The sequence below is a fragment of the Saccopteryx bilineata genome, chromosome 7 (assembly GCF_036850765.1).
Source record: "Saccopteryx bilineata isolate mSacBil1 chromosome 7, mSacBil1_pri_phased_curated, whole genome shotgun sequence".
Taxonomy (NCBI): Eukaryota; Metazoa; Chordata; class Mammalia; order Chiroptera; family Emballonuridae; genus Saccopteryx; species Saccopteryx bilineata.
Genome location: NC_089496.1, coordinates 93,823,696 through 93,847,780, shown reverse-complemented (window position 1 = coordinate 93,847,780; position 24,085 = coordinate 93,823,696). Strand labels below are relative to the sequence as shown.

General features: G+C 42.8%; 1 long non-coding RNA gene across 1 annotated transcript in view; it reads right to left on the bottom strand.

The window, feature by feature from the left end:
* The window catches only part of LOC136310887 (uncharacterized), a 36,436-nt gene extending 14,635 nt beyond the window's left edge, over nucleotides 1–21,801 (bottom strand). Inside the window, exons 1-2 of the long non-coding RNA XR_010726629.1 lie at nucleotides 21,594–21,801; nucleotides 3,264–3,443 (exon numbers count right to left, since the gene is read on the bottom strand). This is a non-coding gene — a long non-coding RNA (uncharacterized lncRNA). The remainder of the gene's footprint in view (nucleotides 1–3,263; nucleotides 3,444–21,593) is intronic.
* Nucleotides 21,802–24,085: the final 2,284 nt, after the last annotated feature.

The following is a 24,085-nucleotide window of genomic DNA, read 5'->3' as shown; positions in this document are numbered from 1 at the left end:
ATTCCCGGCCAGGGCACATAGGAGAAGCGCCCATTTGCTTCTCCACCCCCACCCCCTCCTTCCTCTCTGTCTCTCTCTTCCCCTCCCGCAGCCAAGGCTCCATTGGAGCAAAGATGGCCCGGGCGCTGGGGATGGCTCCTTGGTCTCTGCCCCAGGTGCTAGAGTGGCTCTGGTCGTGGCAGAGCATCGCCCCCTGGTGGGCGTGCTGGGTGGATCCCGGTCGGGCGTATGCAGGAGTCTGACTGTCTCTCCCCGTTTCCAGCTTCAGAGAAATACAAAAAAGAAAAAAAAAAAAAAAAAAAAGAAAAAGGAAAACAAATCCCTGGCATAAGATAAGTAATGTGGTGGATAGGGTTCATTGTAATAATTTTCTGTTCGTTTTTTTTTTTATAATCATTTATACTGTTTTGCAAAGACTCCAAGTTTCCAGGAAAAGAATATTTTTGTCCCCAATGGGTTTAAAAAGTGGGTGAGTCAACATGTACTATATGTTTTTACTACAATAGTTATTGCTTACTACTATCCATCTCTCGCTATAACCTGGCAAAATAACTCTCTCTTCCTAACAATCCAAGGGATACATATCACAGGTGTCTAAATCTAATTGTTGAATATGCCACCAACAACCCACTCCAGGAGCGCAAGATACAATATGAGGCCAACCCACTGATTCTGCCGATACTCTTCTAAATCACCCCTGTTAGGCTTATCTGTCTGCCTCTAATGCAGCAGTTCAAGTTTCTGCAGTTCCAATTAACACCGCTCAGCACTGGTGCTTTGAATCCATGGCCACCATCTTTTACACTAATTTATATGCTAACATTTCCCCCTATAGAGCTTTTGATTGTGAAGAGATTCATCAGAGTCCGATTCGGTGGAAAACATACTATTATAAATATACATATAACCCACAACAAAATGACACCTGCTACTTCAAAAATGGAACATCATTATTCCAAGGAACTTGTAACGAAAAAAAAGTTAATGCTGGACAAAATGCCAGCAATTGCACCATAAAACCGCTTAACAGTGTCATCAATAATGTGCAATGACACTGCACAAAACCTAGTGAGAAATAAACGGAACCAGATAATCCTGTCTCTGAACAAAAGTATCATCCTGAGCAGTAACTTTCCTAACTGTAACCTCCATGCCTTATCTAAGTTATGAGAGTAGCTAAATGACTCTAGTCTTCATCCCACATTAATTCAAAATCAAACTGGATATTTATGCTTACCACGGGGATTCATGTTCCTAGTCAATATCCCACAAGGGGGTATTGCTTTCAATGTCTTAACCTTGCCAAGACCTCAGGGTCCTGGGCAGTAGAATATGTTACTCCCTCAGCAAAGAATATTTAAATTTTTAATCCAACACACAGGAAAAAACAACAACATGCTGTTGGCCTTGCAGTTGCCGGTGTTGTGTCTTAATCGACAGTCTTATAGGACTCGCAAGTGAAATCACTTATAATGCCACAACTGTCACTGCACATGAACAGGAAGGGATTTCCAACTGCTTCGGAGTCTGTAATCTCACTTGCCAAAATGACGTTAGATAACCATATAGCGCTAGACTGCCTACTGGCATCACAGGGTGGAGCTTGTGCTACAGCAAATACCTCTTGCTGCTTTTATATAAATACCACAGGTCAAATGGAAGAAAGCACCAAGAAAATTATGAAACTTGCTAATTAGTTACAGACCTACAGCTATCAGGGCATTAAAAACACTATTTGGAACTCGCCCTGGCCGGTTGGCTCAGCGGTAGAGTGTCGGCCTGGCGTGCGGGGGGCCTGGGTTCGATTCCCGGCCAGGGCACACAGGAGAAGCGCCCATTTGCTTCTCCACCCCCACCCCTCCTTCCTCTCTGTCTCTCTCTTCCCCTCCCGCAGCCAAGGCTCCATTGGAGCAAAGATGGCCCGGGCGCTGGGGATGGCTCCTTGGCCTCTGCCCCAGGCGCTAGAGTGGCTCTGGTCACGGCAGAGTGACGCCCCGGAGGGGCAGAGCATCGCCCCCTGGTGGGCAGAGCGTTGCCCCTGGTGGGCGTGCCGGGTGGATCCCGGTCGGGCGCATGCGGGAGTCTGTCTGACTGTCTCTCCCATTTCCAGCTTCAGAAAAATTAAAAAAAAAAAAAAATATATATATATATAACATTCTCATGTATTACAATCCATTTCTTATCACTCATATTCATGGTTGCGGGTGGCTAGAGCCAATCACAGCTGTCCTCCGGGACAACACCAAATTTTTATTGGATAATGCATAATGTACACGGGTCGTTGTATGGCTGTCATGGAATTACATTTTAAAATATGTGGCGTTCATGGTTCTCTCGGCCAAAAAGTTTCCCGACCCCTGGTCTAGGAAGTAAGGTTCATAAATACCTAAATTCTGTAACTAATCGCACTCATTCTCGAGATTAAGCTGCCCACTCAGGCCTTTCTGAAGGTATTCCTGCACCATCAATAAACCCTTGCTTGGCTTGCTATACTTTGTCCGTTGCTTGAATTCTTTCTCTCAAGACAAGAATTGAGGTTTCACCGTTTCACCAGTAATACTTCCACTTTAAGACATGCACAATAGAAGTCAGAATAGGGATGCTACAGGCTTATTGATCTAGCCTAGAAGAAGGACCTGATTGGTTGGTGAGAGGAACTAACAGGAGACTGTGAAATTTTAAAGAAACTGATTGGTTAGCTTAAGGAAAGGTAGGCCTTCCCAGCCCTACAATTTAAACACAGGCTTAGAAAAGCTCTTTCTCTCTTCCTGCTTGGAAATGAGCTCGCCCTGCTCATTCATAAGTGACAACTCCAAGCAGCAGCCCTGCTGTGTGGACAGGCAGTTAGAAGGTCTCCCAAGTACAGGCTTTGAGCAGGGCCGGGACTGGACTGAGCTTTGATAAAGGGTGAACCTTGGCACAGAAAATCTGGACTTCGGTTTTCATATTGGGCTTAATTAAGACTAGACTGTCTTTCTTGGTGAGACAGAGGGAGATGAGGCATCACATACCTGTGATCAACCTTCTGTTTTAACTCTGAATAAATCTTCCAGCCAAAGCCTAAGCTTCTCCAAATGCAGGTCCACTAAAATGCTTTTTATACAACACTATAGACAGACCCATGAGAACTGGCACCAGAACTGATATCACCTTCATTACTGTTACTTCAAAGATCACTTTCAATCCAGGCATGACTCTCAGTCCTTTTGTACTGGAATGGTCACATTGGTGATATTTTTTAAAAAACAGAAATATTTTCATACCGTTTGGTAAACAGCCAGGTCTTGAGCCTCCTAATTTCCTCAGCATCCCTGACCACTTTGGCCCCTTCCTGGAACCCACAGCCTTCCCACGCACCAAGCTGGCATCTGGCCTTGCAGGTGATCGGCAGAGCTCTGTTCCAGCGCATGCGTGATGATAGTTACAACTGCTCAGTGTCCCTGCTAAAATAAAAAACAAAATGTTTATAGATTATGAAAGGGAGGTGCATCCTTTAGTGTCCCCCAGTCTTCCCTAACTTCTAGAATGCATTCAATTCCTTAATAGTCCTCTGGTTCAGGACTAGAGACACCGATAGGGGACAAAGGTCCACAGCAGATTCCGAGCTTAGGGGTCAACTCGAGCTGCATCTACATGCTACTTTAATTAGGTAGCTGAGCTGGGGTCGTCCTTTTCACATTTTGCTACCATGGTTTTATTTCTGAACCTCAGTGATCTCATTTGTGTGTTAGAGAGTAGTAATTTAAATACAAGGAACGGTGGTCAAAGTGACCGATGTATGTATGAAAAATAATTATTTGAAAGGATGTAATACAAGTGTTTACTCAGAATCAAAGGAAGAAAGAGCAACTGAGCCCTATTGGGAAGAGCAAAACCAGAGCAGAGCTGGGTATTTCCGACCAGATATCTGGGCTCCAATTATATTCCCTTCCCCTGCACATGTTATTCAGATTTCTGGGACAGAGAATCTGGCTGTGCTAGTCTAAGTCTCACGCCTGTCTCTGTCTCAAAGGCAGCTAGTCACTTTTAATGAGCAGCTCCACAAGAACCTCATGGAAAAGGGAAGGGAAATTTTCTCAAAGAAAAGAAAAAATGAACAATAACAAACAGGAGGTGTCCTCTAGACTTCAATCTTAGGGGCACCAGAGTATGTAAAAGATATAGATCAATTGCTTAACTTAATGCATAATGCAAACACTCAATAGAGAGATGCAAAGTAGGAAATAAATGAAAATCCCATAAATAGGTAAATATGCCATCGGTACTATTAACTTTAGACAGGCTGGGTGTAATCCAGTCTGTGGCTAATCCGGGATTCCTTCTCTTCACTGAAGCATGAGGGATAGGATAGTTTCCTTGGGTTGTTAATTCAATGACACAACATACATCAAGTACTTTATTTTGTTTATGCATATGGCTGTATCTATACAGCTACATATGTATTTATATATCTTTATCTAACCCATGGAGGATTACATTTTAGGACTTTAAAAAATCATAATATTTGTCTGACCTGTGGTGATGCAGTAAATAAATTACTGACCTTGACTGCTGAACTCGCTGGTTCGAAATCGTGGGCTTGCTTAATCAAGGCACATATGAGAAGCAACTACTACTATGAGTTGATGTTTCCTGCTCCCCACCCGCCTTTCTCTCTTGCTCTATCCTCTCTCTAAAATCAAGAAATAAAATCTTTTTTAAAAAAAATCATACTATCCATAAGTTTAAGGTTGTGTTTATCTTTAGCCTTTCTTTCTGCCCCCTTCCATTTAAAAATATACTTTAACATCGACAAGCACATAGAACTGACATTCATTCCACACATACAAACAAAAAACTTGGCCGGCAGTCTTTGGGCAAGTATATTATTATGACTCCCTCATCAGTATTTAAGGGTATCATCATTAATATTATTAATGGAAAACCACTCACTGATTATTCAAAGTGGATATTTCCAGCTACACTTTACAGATGATGTCTAGATGAAAATAAAGAACCAACTCATGAAATAGACCTCAGGGATGGGTGACTTGCACCTCTTTGTTGTGCTGCTTTCTGGGAATGAAAGCTCTTACTGATGTGAATAAGAACAATCTTTTTTTTTTTTTTTTTTTACATCTCCATTGTCTTTTTTGGCAATTACTCCTTTGTCTTCCTAACTATGGCCTATCTTGGAAAGGCACTTGGTACTTAATACAGAAGTAAGATCCTCACTCTGCTCTGAGCTATTTGCCTTTGAAAGTAATTAAAGTACCAGATGTATTTCACAACAGAAGAGCACCACCCCCTCGACTCAGGTTCTTATGATATGTTTTCTTTGTTGATGTTCCCAGAATACAAGAGGAGAAAAATTACACAGAAATATCCTCCATTAACATTAAATCATATTGAAGTAAACTTGGGATGAAACTAAGTATGTCTCAGGATCAGGATAGTTTTTTCCTAACATCTACTTTCCATTTAATCTAGATTTGAAAATACAGCTAATTGTTTACCCCTCATTGCAAATACAGAAGTATTTAAAAGTGGTCTGATTTAATTGGTTAAATAAGTTATAGTGATATAAGCAGCCATTATTTAAAGACTATTGTATGTAGAAATTTTTTCAACATATTGTTAGGGGCAAAAAGGCTGGACACAAACAATTTAGGCATATACTCTCCATATAATCATAAATATTTTTTAATTCTATATTAATTTGGTTCTTTATTTTCCAAATTTTCTACAAAAAGAATGTACTCTTTATAAACATAAACATAATCAACTGCTGCTCTGTTTCTAAAGAATGTTCCCTTGCCCTTTAATCTAGCCTGTGTAAGGAGTATCATGGGACCTATTTTTAGGTTTCATTTCTTTAATCCTGCCATGGCACATGACTCTCCCTTGCGAGTCAGCCTGGCAGGGTTCCTTTCTTCCTTTCAATAAAGCCTATTACTCTGGTCGTTTCAGACTCCTATGGATTCTAACATTTGGTGCTGAAACCCGGGACAGGATACCGGATGCCTGGACGATCCCCTTCACCAGCCAAACTTACTACCAGGGAAGCAGTGGGCAGCGGCAGCTCGTCCCGGGCTAACTCCCTGATTCTGTTTGGCTGTGTGAATGTAGGTTGATTGGCCGGTGATCTGACCCTGTCTCAAACCCCTGCTGGACCAGAAGGTAAGGAATTTCTGCTCTTTCCCATTCTCCGGTAGGCTCCTCTCCTTCCCTCACCCTCACTCTACTCTCTGAGGTTCACAGTTTGGGAGGTTTCTACTCTGAGCAGCCTGCTTCTACGGACTTCTTCGAAAGTCTAGGCGCCTAGCCAGGTTGCTTTCTACTACTACTCTGGAACTGAGGTCTCCGATGATGATTGGTTTCTTCACGTCCCGCACCCTCTACTCTACTCAGAATAATTGAAAGAGTTTGAGGACGCTCTTCTCGTTCTTTATTCCCAGCATAACATGGGCTCCTCCCAACCTCAGGCCTCAGAGACTACTCCTCTACTCCTTCGGGACTACTCCTTCGGGAGGCATCTTAAAAAAAAAAAAAACTCAATAATTTCTGCCACCAGACTGGGAAAGTCTCAGATATTCCTTTCTTCTACCTTTGCTCCTGTCCTTAATCTCTGTGCCGCCTGTTCTACACGCAGGCCAATTTTTGGCCAAAACCTAAACCTCTACTCTTAATCTTTCCTTCTCTGTGGATTCCCAACTCTCTCCCCCTCCTGCCTGACCCCCGGGGAGCACCCCTCTTTCAGGAACCCTCTCTGGTCCCTCTACAAATCTCTTTCGCTGGAGACTCTTCCCTCCAGAAAGCCCCCTCCCTTCGCGAATCCTGTTTCTCATTCACTTGAAAATACCAGTCTCTCTTTCTCCTCCCCTGCTGGCCAGGGGCCCCTCCCTTTTCCACTGTGTTCTTAAACCCCTCCTCCCCCCTCATAGGCTGCCGCTCTACCTGTCTCTCCTTCGTCCCCTCTCCCCTCCTTAGAAGCTGCGGCTCCAGTTGCGGTGCCTGTCTCTCTTCTTTGACCCCTCCACACTGGCTTCAGCTGTATCTTACCAATTTCCCCCTCCCCACCGGCTCCAGCAGCAGTGCCCGTCTCTCCTTCACCCCAACCCCCCTCCCCACAGGCAACGATACCTTCCTCCCCCTCGTCCTCTCGTCCTCTCCCCTCTCCTCAGAGCTCTAAATCTTTTTAATTCCTCTGACCATGTGGTGCCACCACCAGCACTTTACTTCCTCCTCCTCCTGCAGATTCTGACCCTCCTTCTTTCCATCCAGCTGTTCACGCTGACTACCTTCTGCTTTTTCTCTTCCTCCCCTCTATGCTGACAACGCCCTACCATCTCAAAAAACTTAAAAATGCAGAGTTGTCTATTAAGCTGTGTAAGTAATCTGTTTTGTATCTTTGTTCTAAGGCCTTAAACCAATAATTAACCCCCCTCTTAAATCAAGGCTTACTCATCCCCACAGACTCTCCCTATAATACCCCCATCCTTTCTGTTCAAAAACCTTCAGGGGGTTATCACCTCGTACAAGACTACATCTAATCAATGAGGCAGTAGTTCCCCTCCATCCAGTAGTCCCTAATCTCTACAAATTACTGTCACACATTCCCTCAAACACCACTCACTTCACCATCCTAGACCTCAAGAATGCCTTCTTTACCATTCAGAATTTACAGGTTACTCAACAAACTGTTCAAAGACTGTCCAAGAGGTGCTTCGAGCACTACATCACCCAAGGACTTAATTTCACGTGGGCAGGTCCACACACCATGATCCTGACAACTCCCACTGCTGCTCAAGTAGAAAAATGGCATGCTTTACTCCAACCACAAACCGGAACCTGGTTGGTCTACATATGGCGAATATATGAAGAAACTAAGGACTCTTTTAATCAGACTTTGGGAAAAGGGAAACTAGAGTAAGAAAAAGTCAGCTTAAATGTCACTAAGGGTTAAAGATTTTTAAATCAAGAGTTCTGACTAGAAAGGAATTGTATAGTTTTGATTATAGAAGGTATAAGGTATGGAAATACTTTTGAAAGAAAAAGGAAAAATCAAGATGTTATGAACGCCAATTATTTCTGGATAAGAAAGTGCATGAAAGCTAAAGGTTTATGTAAGTTGTAGAAGGTTTGTGCAGGTTGTAGGAGGTTTGTATAGAGAAAAAAGAATTTGAACAGTCAGAAAACTGGTTTTCAAAGAATGTTTGATTGGTCACCCTAGCTAACAATCCTCTACTCTCCCCACTTATTTGGGCAGCTCCTTCCTCCATGCTGACCATCTGGAGCTCAGAAACAAAGAACGAAACCAACCCCTTATCCATCAATTCTCTATCCACCTCTCATCTTATATCCCCCAATCAGAGGCTTTCTACTTGTGTGGGATCAACACCTATATGTGTCTCCCTACTAATTGGACAGAAACCTGTACCCTAATCTATCTTACCCCAAATATCAACCTAATCCCACCCCATGAGCCTCTTTGAGTTCCTAGTACACTACCCGTCAATCTAAGGACTAAACAAGCTATACACGTAATTCCTCTTTTTGTTGCTTTAAAAATTTCTATAAAAATAGGTCTAGGGGCAGGGGGACTGGCCACTGCCCTGTCTTATTCCCCCCCCCCTCTCTCTGAAGCCCAATGAATTCGTAAAAAACAAACCAAGTCATGGAATCAGTGGTTTTGCACAAACTGGGTGTCTTGAGTATTGCATTTCATTAGTCCGCTCACTCTCCTATTTATTTTTCTAACTTTTGGACCCTGCCTCTTACGTTTGTTCACTAGTTTCTTACAGAATCACATGCAGACCTTCACCAATCAGTAAATTGGAAAAAATCTACCTAACCCTACACATCAACCCTGAAACCTGCCCTCATGAACAGAAAAATCTGGAACCCTATAAATACACCCCTATCTGACAAGAAGCCATCACTGCATCTCTCTACCCCTCACTGAGAGTAAGCCTTAGAGAGGCCATAACCCCTCACCACCCCTACTCAGCAGGAAGAAGTTACAGAAGATAATGATCTCCATCCCTTTTCCCTTGAGGCCTCTCTAGGAACCACTCTCTTTCTTTACACACACACACACACACACACACACACACACACACACACACACATATATCAGTATATATCAAATAGTCAGGAATCTTAGGTTTCATTTCTTTAACCCTGCCATGGTGCATGACTCATCCTTGTGAGTCAGCCCAGCAGGATTCCTTTCTTCCTTTCAATAAAGCCTGTTACTCTGGTCTTTTCAAAATCCCATGGATTCTAACACCTACACATTCTTGGAAGTCTAGAATGGGACAGAAGTCAAAGGTCAAAAGATGAAGTGTCAAGGGCCAGAAATCAAAGGCCTAGGGTTAGAAGCACAGGTTGAATGTCAAGGGTGAAAAGACAGAGGTCCAAGGTCAAGCATCAATCGTCAGCAGGGGAAAAGGTTCAGAGTCATGGGAGAAGAGGAGAAGATGTGACATGGCAAGACTGACGTGTCTAAGTCAGTGTGATGAGTATTGTAGAAACAGGCACCAGAAATATAGTGTGAATCATCATGCCAGCCTTTTCCTGGAATCTAGCTAAGGTGCTTTGTACTCAGGATAGTTAAGTAGGTATGTAATAGAGAAATACAAAAGAGCCTGTAGACTGGGGTTAGGGTCAGGGTTTATCGTTGAGATTTAGGGTCGAGGTCAGGGTGAGTTTTTGGGTCAGCATACAGGGTCAAGTTGTAAGATCTGGTCTGAGGTTAGGGGTCAAAGATCAAAACTTAGCATTCTGAGGTCAAGGATCAAAGACCTAGGATCAATGACCAAAGGGCAGGGGTCAGAGGTAAAGGGTCAAGTGCCAGAAACCAATGGTCAAATTACAGGGTAAAAAGTCAACGTTCAAAAGTCAAAGGTATGGCATGTACAGACACAGCTTTATAAAAAAGCTTCAGCTGCCCAGTGGGCATTGTGGCTTCCACTGAGGACAATTTTTCTACCTAAAATCATTCTCATTTTTATTACAATGACTGTATTAAGTTCAGTTTTGATTAGACCTGGTTATTTGCATTAACATAAAAAGAATAGCAACTGATTATATAGGCTTTTAAATTTGTTTTGCTGGAATCTTGTAAGTAATTTTTAAACTGAGCTTTAATTTACCCCTCTGGGTGAAGAAGTCAAGTCCCAAGTCGCCATTCCACTTTACCTGAATACCTATAAGGCTGGGTAGATTTCTCAAGTTCCTAAGGTCCCCCAAAAGGTCCCAAGGTTCCCTCTTTGCCATCTTTCAAAACAGCAACCTTTGTTCCTTGCCTAGAAAGACTGCCACAAACCACAGGGGTGAGCAAGGTATTAGGCCACTTAGTGGGCTCACCAGCTTTGAAAGCCAGTCTTTTTTTTTTTTTTTTGTATTTCTCTGAAGCTGGAAACAGGGAGAGACAGTCAGACAGACTCCCACATGCGCCCGACCGGGATCCACCTGGCACGCCCACCAGGGGGCGACGCTCTGCCCACCAGGGGGCGATGCACTGTTGCAACCAGAGCCACTCCAGCGCCTGGGGCAGAGGCCAAGGAGCCATCCCCAGCGCCCGGGCCATCTTTGCTCCAATGGAGCCTTGGCTGCTGGAGGGGAAGAGAGAGACAGAGAGGAAGGAGAGGGGGAGGGGTGGAGAAGCAGATGGGAGCCTCTCCTGTGTGCCCCGGCCGGGAATCGAACCCGGGACTTCCGCACACCAGGCCGACGCTCTACCACTGAGCCAACTGGCCAGGGCGCCAGTCTCAATTTTTTAAAGATTTCTGGTCATACTCAGAGTTTAAGCATGTCTCTTTCAGACATGACATTCCAGTGAAGGTCTTGGTTGATCAAACCAAAATTGGAAATTGGCCTTATGCTCTCTATTCAAAGAGAACAGATTCTTAATAAATTTATGCAAATAAATGTATTGCCATGACATACTCATTAAGAAGTACCAGATTTTGGAAGTAGCAGGTAAGGGGGAAAATACAAAGTAAAAGGAAAATTGAGGTCCTTTAACAGTAAAAAGAACCAACTTCAATTCTGTGTTAGACAGCTAAAATATAAGGAATTAGTATTCCTTAGACAGGCAAACCCACACTTTTAAGAGGCATACTTTCATGAGACATTTGTTATAAAGCAAAACTCGCAAAGCTTAGTTAAAATTGGTTAAATTATTTGATTAGGTGAAATGAGACGGTGCGGTTTTTCTTTTGATAAGCTACATGTTTCTGGACAGTTCCCAAACGAGGAGCCTTTCCCTACGTCCAACTTTGTAAAGGACACATGAGTTATTCCCACAGGCCCTCTTGCTTACTCCTGCAGGGGGCAGAGCAGGTCCAGTATCAGACACTTGTTAAATCCTAGAGGAGGTAGAGGTGGATGAGAAGGAGGTATTGGGGTTTCCCATTCTGACTCTGCATGCGGAGGTTTCATTGCTTGTCTTCAGACAAGAGACACTTCCTTTCCTGAGGAAGTTGGTAGCTAAGGGTAGAGACGGGCATCCCCCAACTTCCCTAGCTCAGCATCACATGGTCAGTGCCTAGGATTAATTTAAGACCCCCAAAGCCAACCTCCCGCCCCCATAATGGATTCCAGAGATGTGCAATTGAGCCTATGAATGCTTCGTCCTTCTAGCAAGTTAAGCTATTATGGGATGTTGCAGTTTCTTACTGAAGCACGCTTTCTAATAAATATAGTCCTAATAAATATAGTTCTCTGCTCTCCTTCCCCATCAACATCTAGCCACCTGCCCACACTAGCAAAGGGAATCCTAGTGAAAACAAGCCAGGAGGGAAATCTGCTTCCAGGGTGGCTACTCGTGCCCACAGGCAGAGGGAAGATTTCCCTCCCATGTTTCCATGCCAGCAGGTACCAGAGGGGTGGCAACCAGTCAGGTCTGCCCTGCACGCTGAACATTGTGATTCTCCTCCCTGCATCTAGGTTGGAATAGTGTGAAATAATTCACAGTGGAAGGCCACCCCTTTCTGGACTGAAACCAAAGGAAAAAAAAATCTGACAACGGAAAGAAAAAGTCCTGGACCTGGCGATGGCGAGTGAGCAGCACAGCTAGCTGTTCTGCTGGCTGGCAGGTCTGAGCCGCTCCTTGCCTGTGGCCAAGGTCTCTGCAATCAAAGCTGTGTGGGGCCCTGGTTGGTTGGCTCAGCGGTAGAGCGTCAGCCTGGCATGCGGGGGACCTGGGTTCGATTCCCGGCCAGGGCACATAGGAGAAGCGCCCATTTGCTTCTCCACCCCCCCCCCTTCCTCTCTGTCTCTCTCTTCCCCTCCCGCAGCCAAGGCTCCATTGGAGCAAAGATGGCCCGGGCGCTGGGGATGGCCCCTTGGCCTCTGCCCCAGGCGCTAGAGTGGCTCTGGTCCAGGCAGAGCAACACCCCGGAGGGGCAGAGCATCCCTCCCTGGTGGGCAGAGTATCGCCCCTGGGGGCGTGCCGGGTGGATCCCAGTTGGGCGCAAGCGGGAGTCTGTTTGATTGTCTCTCCCCGTTTCCAGCTACAGAAAAATGCAAAAAAAAAAAAAAAAAAAAAAAGCTGTGTGGGCTGGGGAGCCAGGCAGGAAGGACCAGAGCCGCCCTGAGACTCCTCCCTCTGGGGCTGACCTGGCAGTAAGGCAGAGGCTGTCACAGGGGGGCAGAAGCCCAGGCTCTCCCTCCCAGAGCCAGGTCCCCAGGGCGTTGTCTTGAGAAGAAACAACACTTGGCTTCCTGTCTGAATTTGACCTGAATAGGGAGACAGGTACCCTCTGGTGCTGCACTGATCCCTGCTGAAATAGACTATGTCTCCCCGCGTTTGTCCTTTGGGTACAAACATCTCTGATAAAACAAGGAGCTTCCTATGTCCACACAGAGGGCCTGGCACTGGCAGGAGCTCCCGGCCTCATTAGGATGCGTGTTTACAATGCTACACAGGACTCGCCTGAAACACAGAAGCTGGCTCACGCTGTCCAGCTTTTCCTCCTCATTTCCCCTTGGAAATAGCACGGAGCTTGTTCTCCACGAGGCTCTGCATGAGTTCCCACTATTCTATGAGACTTGTTCCATAAACCTGCTGACTGAAACCGGAAACTAAAGCAGATGAATGGACCCGAGGGGATGGCATAGCATGCGTTGTTGTGCCCCAGACAACTTCATTACTTTAATTACCCAGGAAAATATAAATAGTTTGGCAGGGTAGGGACCTCATTCCTCAGCCTACGCGGCAGCAGTGGCCGGATGAGATGGTTCCACATCCTGCTACTTAATTGCCCTAAAAGTATTATTTCCGTGGAATAGATCCATTGAGTTTTATGTATATGTGGTAGATGTCCTTGAAAGTGACAGAGGGGCTGGTCTTCAGACACTCAGAGGAGTGGGAAAGGAAACGGAAATGAGTGTGTATTAGACCTCCTACGTGCCATTATTTCACTCACTGAAGAGTTAGTGTGTACCTACTAGGTGTCAAGCACCATTCTAGGCATCAGAATGTAACAGATGAAGGACAGTCAGGATGCTGATGATCTGAATGGGTTAGGAGGAACAAGGAAAAGTAATAATAATAATAACAATAATGAATCCATGGGCACATTCTTTCTAAATGTTGAGAAATGAAAAACTCAGGATGTGAGAACAGATCATGCCAGGAGATAAAAGGGAATGTAAAAGATGTTGGAAAGCAGGAACCGGCCAGCATGTTGTTCAAGGATGGTGAATCAGGTGAGCTGAGCAGATGGCACTAATACCACATTCGTGAGTGAACTCTGCCGCTTCCTAACCATGTGAATGCAGAAGAATCACTTTATACTTCTTTCCATCAGTTTCTACATGATGGCATGTGATTAATATTGCTCCCCTTAGTATGTTTTTTAAAGTTAATTTGCAGAATATATATTGACCCATTTATAACTAACAAAGATAAAGATCAAAATAAGTGATATTAATTATCTGACATTATTATTACTCTGTAATATCTTCCCTTGCCTTCTACAATATCCTACACACCAAAAACCATTAGTCTCTAAATGTGTTATTTTTCTGAAATGCTACCTCTCATCCTGAATGCCATACATAAAACACTCTCCCAACCACCCTGCCCTCCCTCTCTATCAGCCTGCTCTGAGGTTTGATCATTCTTGATATCTTCTGAATGACTCACATTTGACCCTGTCAACCTCAGCTTATATTTTTTCCCCAGTGTTAGACACATCAGGGTAGATCTCAAAATTTTATAGGTTCGATGACTCTAAGGTTTTAGGGATTTTTGGCAAGGAAAGTAACTCCCATTCCAGGTAAAATGTACAATTTTAATATAGAAACTAGTTACAAAGATATGGGAGGAGATGAAATACCAATCAATAGGCAACTCAAAATTACAAATTGGTTGTGGGGATCAAATGAGAGAACTGGAGTTTCTAGAGTCCAGGGGATTGGCCACCTGGATGAAGCATAAATAGCGGGAGATGGGCAAGAAGAGAGGCGATATCAAGCCAGAACAGAATGCAGATTCTCCAGAATCAGTGCAGAAATTTCATAGCATGAAAAGTAATTCAAGATCTCCATCTTTGTCTCTCCTAACAAACTCTTGATACAGATCGCCTTTGGTCAAACCTAGCTGGAGGCCAGATGGAAAGGGAGTGTCTGTGATGCAGTTTGTAGAGGTGAATGCCCTGTGACATGGAGTGGAGTGGGCAATGGGCAAGAATACACCTGCACACAAACCATATGAACAATGTAAAAACATGCCAGGGCTGCCACACCGCACACTGCACACCACAACCTGAGTGTTCTGCTGGGACATTTCTGCAGCCCACAGAGGCATCCTGGGACTTCAGCAGATACCTAAGACATAACTCATCCTCAGACAAGGGCCCAATGTCCCTACCTGCCTGGGGAAAGGGACAGTTTTGAGGACTGTACTTTGTTAGTTCTTCAGCTTCTCCTTCTAAGCTGAGTTAGCCCTAGTTGGTGAGCCTGAGCTTTGGAAATGGTATTCCGCAATCCCAACATGAGAAAGCTGATGAACTGAGATCCGGAAAGCATAAGGAATCCCAAGCAGCACAGCCATAAATTATAAGCGACAGGGTATGAGATGCAAAGATATGTCCAAGAAATTGTTCTCGTGTTAGCAGAAATTAAAGTGATTTTTGGCATCAGTACTAATCACTCCTGTAGCAATAGAAACTACCCTTCTTCCTGGACACATTCATGCCCCAGACCTTGACTGCCAGACACCCCAGTGCAGGTATCAGCACCAACAGTAGCACAAGCAATGTAATTAGTGCGGCTGTAACACCCACATGTCTCCATTCACCTGAGTGTCAGATCGCCACACTGAACTGGATCCAGAAGGAAGAAAAGGGTGGAGTTATTAATGCAGCTGCAAAGACTACTCAGGAGTCTATGATAATACATATTATTATAAATATGCTACCTGGGCATCTGTGTATTATATAAATGTACATTTTATGTAATTCTCTTTCATTGTATTTAAATTACTATAGATTAGCATTCACATTCCAACTTTAGAGATGCCAACATAGAAAACAAATGCATCTATCAGACATTGATACTTAACAGTATATATAATTACACATATAAGAACTACCTACTAAAATTTACTTTATATCAGGCACTACTGCAAGTGCTTTTCCAATAATTAATCCTGATAACAAATGTAGGAGGAGAGGGCAGGTGCTTTGTTGATTTCCATTTTATAGATGACGAAAACAGGGTTAAGAAACTGCCAAATTTGCAGAAATAAGTAATGGACTGGATCCAATCTCCAAACTCATGCTCACCTCCCTTTGTTTACACTTCTTCCACGTGTGACACTTATTCAGAGCTTCCAAACACTGTGGGGGCTGGGGAAGACTTTAAATAGGGGAACATGAAGAGGACAGAGCTACTTAGTCATTTAGTCTTTTTGTTTTGTTACTGTGAATCAATCGTGACAGCCAGCATGAATGTGCCCACACACGCACACACACCTCACACTCCTCACACAGATACACACAATGATGTGGTTGAAGTAAAGTTGGATTACATATACCTGTTTAATCATGATGATGTCTGTTTAGACAATCCCTGACTTACAGTGGTCTGACTTACAATTTTTCTATTTTTCTATAACATGCAAGCAATACCCACAACAAATAAGAAATATTCAACACGTTATTATTAAATAGGCTTCTTGTTAGTTGATTTTGCCCAACTTTAAGCTAATGTAAGTGTTCCAAGAATGTTTAAGGTAGGCTAGTATAAGCTGTAGTGTTTACTAGGTCAGGTATAGTAAATAAATATATATATATTTTTAATTTTATTTATTTATTTATTTTTTACAGAGACAGAGAGTGAGTCAGAGAAAGGAATAGACAGGGACAGACAGACAGGAACAGAGAGAGATGAGAAGCATCAATCATTAGTTTTTCATTGCGTGTTCCAACACCTTAGTTGTTCATTGATTGCTTTCTCATATGTACCTTGACTGTGGGCCTTCAGCAGACCAAGTAACCCCTTGCTCGAGCCAGTGACCTTGGTTCAAGTTGGTGGGCTTTTGCTCAAACCAGATGATGAGCCCGTGCTCAAGTTGGCGACCTCGGGGTCTCGAACCTGGGTCCTCTGCATCCCAGTTCGATGCTCTATCCACTGCGCCACCACCTGGTCAGTGTAGTAAATGAATATTTAACTTACAATATTTTCTATGTAGGATGGGTTCATCCAGATTTAATGCCATAAGTCGATGAGCATCTGTATTTGGTTGGTGGGCCAGGACTATGCATCTCACATTAATATATATAACTCACCACACATATTCCAGTGGTCTGCATTTAAGTACCCAATCCATGTTTTCTTAGTGAGTGAGCAAATTAATAAATTAAGCAGTTGTATATACAAGGGGTGCAATGATGCAGGGCACAGAGTGTCTAAGAGACTGCTCCTAGCTCTATTAGAACCTAGCTAATTAGTCAACATATATAGGTATAAGCAGAAGGAAATGCCAATTGGAAGTTAAATCTTTTTTAATCGTACTGGGTTACTTACAACATGCGGGATGTTTTTATACATTGTTCTCTAGCTAAAATGATTCAGAACTTACAATTCATCCTTATGAGCAAATTAGGCTATTAATAATTCAGTCACATTTCTCAGTGGTCTTGTTTGTTCCCTCCTTGTGGGTGAGCAGAAACAGCTTTCGGAAAAGATGGGCGCCATTTTTACCTAAGAGCATCAGCTCAATTCCTGTAATTACACACAATGGTAAATATTATATTTTATTTATTTATTTATTTATTTCAGAGAGGAGAGAGAGAGTGAGAGAGAGAGAGAGAAGGGGGGGGAGGAGCAGGAAGCATCAACTCTCATATGTGCCTTGACCAGAGAAGTGCCTGGTTTTGAACCAGTGATGCTTTATCCACTGCACCATCACAGGTCAGGCCAAACAGAGTTATATATATATATATATATATATATATATATATATATATATATATATATATATATATCTGTTTCATATATATATATATATATCCATTTTTAGAGAGGAGAGAGATACAGGGAGAGAGAAGGGGGGAAGAGCTGGAAGCATCAACTCCCATATGTGCCTTGACCAGGCAAGCCCAGGGTTTTGAACTGGTGACCTCAGCATTTCCAGGTCAACGCTTTATTCACTGTGCCACCACAGGTCAGGCTCTACTATGGTAAATATTTACTCACTAAGTGCCGAGTGTTATTTCCTAAACACTTTCTAAAGCACGGACACAAGTCATTCTTTTCTTTTCGTGCCCACTTGACATCTGTTTTCTTTTGTATATATCCATTGATGCTTTCTTGTTTGGAGTTCTAATGATTGCTGCAGCTCTTTGGGTTGCAAAATACAGTATAGCTTTGAGGATGTAGATCTAAAATGAAGTGAGGGCAGGCTCTCAGAGGGTTGCGTGTAGGGAAAGTGAGGACCTCAAGCCCTGGCTTTGTCATCCACTCTGAGAACAAATTTCTGAGTTCATGCACTTATGGTTCAAATAAATTCTGTATAGTGCATAAAAAATAATAGAGGCAGCACCTTCATCAACAACAACACTAATTTCTCATTTCAGATTTCTTATGCCAGATGTGGGGTCCTTCTGTTCCTAAAATCTCTGCCTTTCTATAATGTTGTGTTTGGTCTGCCTCCAAGGTGGAGAAACTCCCATCTAAGCTATGGGCTTGGTGTGTTCTGATGACATAATACACACATTTCAAACCCATGTTCACGTTTTCTTTTTATATTGTACATGTATTAGCTGGCTGACTCATCTTGTAGTCATAGGATAAGAGCACAAATCATCATATAACCTTCAATGTTTACAATCCCTCTCCAAGTGTGTCAGAATATAGATACAGACTTGGAGGGGAGAGGCGGTATCAATTTCAATTGAGATCTTCAGAAACATGAATTCGAATAGTATTTTATTTATTTTTTTATTTTTATTTTTTATTTTTTGTATTTTTCTGAAGTTGGAAACGGGGAGGCAGTCAGACAGACAGACTCCCGCATGCACCCGACTGGGATCCACCCGGCATGCCCACCAGGGGGCGATGCTCTGCCCATCTGGGGCATCGCTCTGCTGCAACCAGAGCCATTCTAGCGCCTGAGGCAGAGGCCAAGGAGCCATCCCCAGCGCCCGGGCCAACTTTGCTCCAATGGAGCCCTGGCTGTGGGAGGGGAAGAGAGAGACAGAGAGGAAGGAGAGGGGGAGGGGTAGAGAAGCAGATGGGCGTTTCTCCTGTGTGCCCTGGCTGGGAATCGAACCCGGGGCTCTACCACTAAGCCAACCAGCCAGGGCTCGAATAGTATTTTAGACCAAGCACATAGGATCCTTAAGTTCTGTCCCCAACCTTCTCTAAATTTCTGCAGTTTTGTTTCTCCCTCCCCTAATATTATTTGCTCCCAATCTTTTCTTCCCTTCTCCTGCTCTGACAATAAACTTCAATCCCAAGTGATAAAGCGAGGTTGCTGGGCTGGGCCATTTAAACTTGGGTTTCTCTAGCCACCAGGAACTTAGAACCAAGTTGAGGATCAACTCTGATAATGAACTACTCTCACAGATTGACAATCTATCTAACTTATTACTTTCTATTTTGTTTTGATTCATAAAATTCACCAATGCGTCTGATTTTTTTGGCCTTTTTTTTTTAAAGAGACAGAGGGAGAGTCAGAGAGAGGGACAGATAGACAGGGACAGACAGACAGGAACAGAGAGATGAGAAGCATCAATCATCAGCTTTTTGTTGTGAATTGCTACACCTTTAGTTGTTCATTGATTGCTTTCTCATATGTGCCTTGACTGTGGGCCTTCAGCAGACCGAGTAAGCCCTTGCTTGAACCCGAGACCTTGGGTCCAAGATGGTGAGCCCTTTGCTCAAACCAGATGAGCCCACGCTCAAGCTGGTGACCTCAAGATCTCTAACCTGGGTCCTCAGCATCCCAGTCCGATGCTCTATCCACTGCGCGACCTCCTGGTCAGGCTTTTTTGGCCTTCTTAATTGGATGCAGATATCTATCTTGCTATAAGATACCAATCCTTTGTGGTGAGAAATTAAAACTGTGCTGAGTCGCTTCCATAGCTAAGCTGTAACTGCAAGTAATGTAGTTCAGAAAAGTCAACTAGGGAAGGTCTCAGAGACAGTGAAGATATGTACCAAATCTCTGTATAAAATACCAAGAGTTTAAATGCTCCTTTTATAGATGTTATATTTAAAATATTACAGACATTTTCATCCACTTGTGACCTAAGAAAACATCACAATTGTCATATTATTCATGATAACATTGAAGAAGGATAATAATCTGTCCAATGTGGCTTTGGTTAGTCATCTGATAGGAATAGAGCAGATGTCCCCAAACTATGGCCCGTAGGCCGCATGTGGCCCCCTGAGGCCATTTATCCGGCCCCAGCCGCAATTCTGGAAGGGGCACCTCTTTCATTGGTGGTCAGTGAGAGGAGCACTGTATGTGGCGGCCCTCCAACGGTCTGAGGGACAGTGAACTGGCCCCCTGTGTAAAAAGTTTGGGGACCCCTGGACTAGAGGCTAGGATTAAAACCCTTGGTGTGTTTCCTTTCCCTAATTCAGCTCTTCCCAAGCTATGTTTCACTAGCAACAATATTATGTATTATACTAATTATATTTTATGTTATATCTACCTCTTGGAGAAATATTACAAGAGGTAAACTAGCTTAAAATCCAGAATTGATCCTCAACTCAAGAACACCTGGTAACATCTTGGAGAAATATTAGTGTTATAAAAATACAATTGGAGAAAGTCACATTAGAACATCACCAGATTACTATGGGATGGTGGTTGTAGTTCTGACTGGTTCCAGGGTACAGACCTGCCCACTAGTCCTGGATTCAAAAGTCTTATTTCTGTTATGCACAAAGCTTAGTCAACTCATTGTGGTATATTGCTTAAATTCTCAAAGCCTGTTTCTTTGTTAAAATAAAATGAGAATAATAAAAATTTTATGGGCTTGTTTGGAAAATTAAAGAATATGTATAAAATGCCTAAGTGCCTCAGTAATTGTCGTTATTGTTACTACTTTCCTTATTCTCACCGGCTGCTGGCCCCATACAAGGACACACATGGCTGCATCTGCCCTCTACTGAAGTTCGAGCCTGGTTCGCTCCCTATGACAAATGGTCATTGATCTTTATACAAAACTTCTCCAAATCCTGTTAACCCTCATCCAGCACTGTCCTCTCAGCAGCAGAGACACTGACCTTGCAAATGATGAGAGAGGGACAATTAGCCACGCTCTCAAGTCATCCAGATCATCATACCGGTCACTTTAATGTGAGGTGATAAATCCGTGAATTTTATGAGGCTTATCCTGCAGATCCTAACCTAAAATATGCCGTGGAAAGAGAGCGGAGAGCCAGGGGAAGTGCTACCTGAAATTTAAAATATGACCCTCACAAACCTAGCTCCATCCCACCACCCGTGCTCAGGTAAGAATGAATGGGTATGTTCAACACACACATCCACAGAAGAATTTCACCTTCTCTCTTGCCCTCTGCTATTCCTCGTTTATGGTTTGAGGCTTTCCCAAAGCAGTATAAGACAAATACCATTGAGGTATATAACTCTCTATTGGAAAAACTGATGCATATCTAAACGGTTAACTCTTGAGGTCCTTTTCTCCTGTTAATTATAACAGATTCCGTCAGCAGCTCAAACCGGTTCTGATGAGTGTGGGCTATGGCAGAGGCCTGAGACACTCAGCCCTGACCTGAACTTCCCTGGAATTGTCGCCCTTCACACCACAGAGCCTCCTCCTCCCCAAAGCAGCTTTCTTGTCTGGTCTGCTCTGCCTCTGTCAGCAATCCCCAGAGTAGTCTGTCCTATTTCCTCTCTCCATATCACCTGAGGGTTGACTTGCCCTCTTGATTCCCTGGCGTGATCATCTTCCCTGTAATCTAACAACATATTCATTCAGGACACATTGGCAGTTATTAGCAAGCAAAACACTTCAGCAATGTTAGATACTAAGGAAGATTAGAAAAAAAAAAAAAAGGTAACGAATGTGCTAATCCAAATCTGCCCTTTCATTAGAAAAATAAAGAGCGTTTCTTACCTTTTCTCCTTAAGCTCATCTGTGTAGGAGTCTGTGGTTGTAAAGGCGGATCAATGCAGACGACTCCCGGTAGAGGCACACCTCGGCTCGCTTGGAGCCTAGGAATAGAAGATTTTTGTTATTTCAGATTTCTTTTCAGAATTGACCAAATAAGCCAAATATTTCTACTTGAGTTGATTTCTCAGCTATAAAGGATCTCCGAAGCTGAGTTCTCTGCAGTGGGCGTGAACACAAAGAAGCTCAGGATAATTTCTAAACCTGAAGTTTTAAGAAACCTCGTAGAAGATTAACCTATTTCAATCACCTACCTTTCGGCAAAGATTTTAACTGCAGAAGAAACTCCTGTTGCTCCTGGATTGGCTTTTAATTCCCTGGTCTTGCTCAGACAATGATTAACAAGTAAATGCACATGAGAAACACGTGACTTTCCCCAGATTAATTCCATTAGGATCTAGTTCCGTAGTTTGTGAGGTCCGTGCATCACGAGCATCAGCGTCCCCTTAGAGTTGATGAGAAACAGAATCTCTCTGTCCCTACCCCAGACCTATCAAATCATAGTCTGCATTTTAACTAACAAGATTCCCGATGGTTTGTCCGCACATAAAAAATACAGATTCTAGTATCCCTGTCATCAGAGATTCTTATTTAATTGTGTTTGGTTATGGATTCAGCAAAGCTTCTCAAGCTGTGGTCCATGGTGCTGGACACACAATGATCATCACCTGCGAAGGTGTTACAGTTACAAATTATTGGGCCCCAGACCTAACTGAATTAGATACTTGAAAATGAGGTCCCTATTCTGTATTTTAACAAGTAATACAGTGATTTTAGTGCATGCTAAAGATGGAAAACTCTTGGTGATGGGCTATGCCAAATTTATCCATTTACTCATATTCTATTTTCCACAGATAAGGGGTCACACATGGATTTATAACCCAGGCCTACCCTATTAGAACAATCAAAGACCTATTTGGAAGCAAATAGATGCTCTTAATTAAAACTAAACTTTTCCTTGCCCAAATAAAACCCAAGATGCCTATTACTCAAAGTCCCATGCCAACCTGCTGCCAACATGAGGGACAACAGATAGAAAAAAGAAACAGTCCCTCGTCCCAGGGTTGGGTGAATTTTTGGGTCTTAACCATTCCTGAAGCATGTCCCATTTTCTGACTGAGATATATATAAGTTAATGAGGTCCCTTATAAGTTAAGCTGGTATGAGTTGGCTTACTTCTGTGAAAAAGAAAATTCTGCTGTGAAGGCATATTATACACACATCCAATGGAAAAATACAAAGAGGACAATAGACCACTGATGTGAGGTTTTGCAAGCTAGATGTTCATACCTCTAGTGATCAGAAATTCACCGAACTGGAATGGCAATCCATTCCAACTGAGAAGATCATTATTAGAAATGCCCTTCTTACATTGAGCTGAACTCTTCAAAAATTATATTTTACATTAATCCCAAACACCTGATTTCCTCTACCATGTAACCATCCTTAGGCATTCAAAGTATATCTGATGCTCCTCACAAGTTTTCTCTTCTCTAAATAAACACCCAAATTTATTTTCTATCATAAAATGATGTAGAGTGCCCTTACTATCCTAATTGACTATTACTATCAATTTATTGAATTTTGATCATTGTGAAGTACTACCATTTAGTTCACAAAAATAAGCACAGTGGATAACAAGGTAAAGTTGTAGAATAGAAATAGGTAAAAGTTGTAGAATAAAGTTGTAGAAAGAGAATGACTTCAGTTTGTATTTTAAGTATACACCAAGGACCAAAGAGAAGACATGCAAGTTACCTTGCAAATGGATGCTCTATTGCCAGTATGATCTAAGCCATGCAGAGAACTCACCAAATAGTGGACTGAACTTTGTGTAATAGGATTCTATACTTCAAGTGGCTGACAACCCATATTTCTGAGACAGAGCTCTTCAGTTGGGCAGGAGAGAGGTCACTAAAATCCCCTGGTAAATATTGTCTCCAGTATATTTTATACAACCCCCCTTACTACGATTACTATTTCTTGAAAACCAGAGAAGGGTTTATCTGTCTTATAACCTAGACCCGATACTATCATATCATCCTTCTGATTCAATGACTTTGCAAAGTCACTCCATTTCTGGTTATTTGCAACTTCTTTGCATGTTAATTCCAACTTCCCTTCTCTCCTTATTCTTAGTTATTCTACTTTCCTAAGGCTTAGTTTGTGCATTTATAGCATATGGCTAGCAATCCTCTTATCTCAGGATAGTGCAAAGATTAAATGACACATATTCTTTGTAAACTGATTAGTTTCAATGCCTGGCATATATTCACTGTTCAGTAAGCTTTGGCTTTAAAACAAATGCTATGTAAGGCTCTCAGGAGCTGATTTTAGCTCTTGTCTCCTGAATTCAAACCATTCTCAATGATTTTCATAATACACATATTTTTCTGTTAATGCCTCAGTGTACACTCAACTATAATTCTCATCTTTTC